Below are 4,506 nucleotides of genomic sequence, written 5' to 3' on the forward strand. Positions count from 1 at the left end.
GATTCTCTCTCTCTCCCTCTGCTCCTCCCCCCACTTAGGCTCATTCTCTCTCTCTCTAAAATACAGAAAATCTTAAAAAGAAGAAGTATTTCAGCCAATAAATGAAGATGCAATGACAGAACATTAATATTTTATAACCACTGCCAGCATAATGGATCTATTCTAAACAATGACTATCAAAAGTTATCAAGATCGCAAAAAAGAAAGACAGACTTTATATGCCTCATGATGGAAGTGCCCAGTATGTCCCATGAAGTATTCTTATAAAAAAATAAACCTGGATAGTATGGAGTTTCCTTAAGAACTTAAAAATAAAACTACCCTACAATCCAGTAATGACACTATGACACTACTGGATATTTACCCAAAGAATACAAAAACAACAACAACAAAACTGACTCAAAGGGATATATGCACCCCTCTGTCTATTGCAGCATTATTTAGCCAAACTATGGAAGCAGCCCAAGTATCCATCGATAGATGAATGGATAAAGAAAGAAGATGTGAGATATATATGTAATGGAATATTATTCAGCCATAAAAAGAATGAAATCTTGCCATTTGCAAACAACATGGATGCAGCTAGAGAGTATAATGCTAAACAAAATAAGTCAGTCAGAGAAAGACAAATGCCATATGATTTCATACATATGTGGAATTTAAGAAACAAAACAAATGAACAAAGGGGAAAAAAAAGAGAGACATGCCAAAATACAGACTCCTAACTATAGAGAATAAATACATGGTTACCAGAGGGGAGGTGGGTGGAGGGATGGATGAAATAGGTGATGGGGATTAGGAGTGCACTTATCATGATGAGCATAACAAGAAATACAGAGAACAAAGGGAAACAACAAAGCAATGGCTGTTTCTTCATCAAATATATTTCCGGGGCAGGGGGAGGCAGAGGAAAGGGGAGGAATAAGGAGGGCTAAAAGAAATTTAAGAGACACATCATTAATTGCTATATTTGGACTTTACTTGGATTTTGATTTAAATCAACATTAAAAAATAATTATGAGACAACATGTGATATTTTGATAAAGTTTTCAAAAAGAGTCCTTATCTTTTTAGAGATAAATGTGAAAATATTTGTGTGCAAAATAGCATGGCATTTAGGATTCATCCCAAAATAATCTAGTTTGGGGTGTGGTAGACTGAGTAGGATAATAAATGAAACAAGATTGGCCATGCTAAATGTTGAAGCCGGATGTTCTCTCTATTTTTGTAGCTGTTATAAGTTTTCCATATTAAAAAGTTAAAATTTGGGGGGTGCCTGGCTGGCTTAGTTGGTAGTGCATGCAACTCTCAATCTCAGGATCGTGAGTTCAAGTCCCACATTGGGCATGGAGTCTACTAAAAAGAAAAAAAAGTTAAAATTTTTAAAAGTATGACTATCCAGTTTTTGTTTGAACTGGTGGGGGAGGAGGGCGGGTTAAGACACCATTTGCTGACATTGTAATATTTTAAGGAGGAATAATTGGGGGTGGGAAAGAGATCTAGAAAAAGGGAAAATAATCATTTAATTTTCAGTTCTGAACATGGTTTGAAGTGTCTGAAAGACATGCAAGGGAAGATACTGAGTAGACAGATAAATAAAAAGTTTGAACCTCAGAAGAGACATCTGAACTAGAGATCTAAGTTTAGGATTTATCAGCATCTGGGTGGAAATTAATACAATTCTTTAGGGAGAGAATATATTGCAGAATAAAAACAAAGAAAACTGAGAGCCTACTGCATACCAGGCACTATTCTAAATTCTTTAAATGCTTTAAAAATATACTTAATACTCACGATAACCCCATGAAGTTGATATTACTATTATCTACTTTTTATATATTAAGAAACACAGGCCCATGAGTCTTGTCATAGCAAGTTTAAGCTTTGTAATCAGGATTTGGATCCTTGAAGTCTAGACTCTGTGTGAAAAACAGAACACCCCAGGACTGTGACCTAAAGAACTCAGGTATCTAGAAGTGGAGGAGAAAAAAAAAAAAAGGAGTTTAAGAAAAAGCAGCCAAAGAGGTAAGAGAGAAAAATATTTGAAAGATACGTCAATATAAGACAAAAGAAGAGCACATTCAAGAAAGGGAATGGCCAATAGTATTGAATGGTGCTGAGAGGTCAAGGAAAATGCATGCTGAAATTAATTCCATCACTGGTAGCAAGCTCAGCTCGTGACTCACATTACAGTTTATTTCTGTCAGGATACTTTTCAGTAGAATGACTGAGACATGGTGTGATTCTAACTTGATAAGTAATAAAGAAATAATAGCTTCTACTATTACATATGTAAGCATAATAGCCTCTGCTATAACATATTTTACCTCAAAATATATGGAATACACAAATCCAGACACTCAAAATATAATTTAGAGAGGATTTTTCTGTGGTTAACAATAGAATTTCTTACTGAAAGTATTCATCTTAATGATTCTTTTATATGGGGATTTTTCCTAATATGTGTAAAATATGATTCAATTTTCAAATCTGTCAGACACAAAATTTTAAAGACACATTTGCTATACACCTATACTGTGATTTTTCTATATTTTAGTGTTTGCTAAGATTAGGAAGAATTTAAATTTTAAGGAAGAATGAAGCTTTTAAATGCTGTAAAATAAAAATGATCAGCTTTTCTGACTGCTCAAAGATGATCTTCTTTAAATTTTCAAATCTTATTTTCAGTTTCAGTGAATAAATTGTTAGCATTTACGTTCTTGGGTTCTTAGAGAGACTCTTCACGTTCTCAGGAAATTTATTTGTGATGTGGATAATAGTGAAAACCCCACTTTCATCTGCATATACGCAGTTGAGGAATTTTCAAGAGCTAAGTACGTCGCATGTGGTAGAAAATGTTAGAGATCTTCCTCTCAAATAATTTATTTGTAAGAATCAGTATTGTATTAGCTTATGTTGTTACTTGGATAAAAAAACCAAACCAAATTCAGTGTTTTTTGGCTTGAATTTTTAAAACCTTAATAACAATACTAGAAAATGGAAGATACTTATTTTCCCATCTATGTGTGTTTGATTTTAAATGTTGGTCAAAGATCAAAATGCAATTATCAACAAGCTGGCTCTCATCTGTACAAAAAAAAAAAAAAAAGAACAGAGGAAAATGACCTGGTACTTGACATGAACTGCATGATCTGAGCAAGCCTATGAAAAGTGAATGTACCACTTCTCTATGTGAGAGGAAAAGAAATAATAGATATATTGGAGCTGCCAACTACAAGACCAAAGTAGGCTCATCACCTGGCACAGGGACAGTTACATACTAGGTGTTCAGTAAATCAGTGTAGAACAAGCAAATGAATAAATAAATAACAGATGGAGCTTGTGTTTGCACCAATAATGAGAAGCAGGAGGCAGCATGTTAAGTAATAATAGCAGATCTGTACTGCATGGTTATCACGTGCCCAGCGCTACCAATAATTTTAATGGCCAAGATTCGTTACTGCTTACCACGTGCTCTGCTTACCAGACCATTACTAACTGAAGCCTCAATAGGTAGTACTATCATCATCATCATATCTAATCATTTCACCTTACGAATGAGTACACTGAAGCACAGAGAGGGTAAGTAACTTGCCCAAAATCACAAAGCTGGTTAATGGTAGTTCTGAGCTTTGAACAGTTTGCATTCAAAGCCTGCTCTTTAAACCACCAGTCTGTGTTGCCTACATTCTGTGTAGTTAAAAACTCTATTTGTTGCATTTGCTAAAATCCTTCCAGGTTACCCAAATCCTTTCAGTATGTGTTGGTACTAAACATTGTCAAGGCTGTCTATGGGGCCTGTCTCTACTACCAGCAGCCTCACCTGCCACTCATGGAATATATTTGTTTTCTGGAATCACTGACTTTCAGAGCTGAGTAGCTGACAGGAGTCAGTATAAAGTAGTGGCCAAGTACATGGGCTTTGGTCTCCAGCTAAATGCAAATCCTGGCCTTGTCCCATACCCCAAGAATTTCTTAAAGTTCTGCCTATTATTAGCCTCCCTTGGAAAAAGAGGCAAGTAGAGTAAGAAGAAAGTAGTTGCATACTGCTTACCAGCTATTGACTGGAATAGTTCAAGTTCTTACTTTTATTTTTTTTTTAAAGATTTATTTATTTTAGAGGGGTGCACATGTGGGAGGGGAGGGGCAGAGGGAGAGAATCTTCAAGCAGACTCCTCCCATGAGGGAGGAGCCTGATCTCATGACCCATGAGATCATGACCTGAGCTGAAACCAGGAATCAGACACTCAATGGACTGAGCCACCCAGGTACCTCTAAAGGTCCTACTTTTAATAACTCTGTCTCAGTCAGCAAAACAGGGCAATCGAGTCATTAAGGAGTGGGCCCCTGCTTATGATAAGTGAGCCTCACTGTCAATGATTCCTTACTTCTAATGAAGCAACTTAATGAGAAATGGAGTAGTGAAGGGGCGCCTGGGTGGCTCAGTTGGTTAAGCGACTGCCTTCGGCTCAGGTCATGATCCTGGAGTCCCGGGATCGAGTCCCG

This window comes from Mirounga leonina, unplaced genomic scaffold (genome assembly GCF_011800145.1).
Source record: "Mirounga leonina isolate KUSES-001 unplaced genomic scaffold, KU_Mleo_1.0 Mir_115, whole genome shotgun sequence".
In the NCBI taxonomy this organism is placed as follows: Eukaryota; Metazoa; Chordata; class Mammalia; order Carnivora; family Phocidae; genus Mirounga; species Mirounga leonina.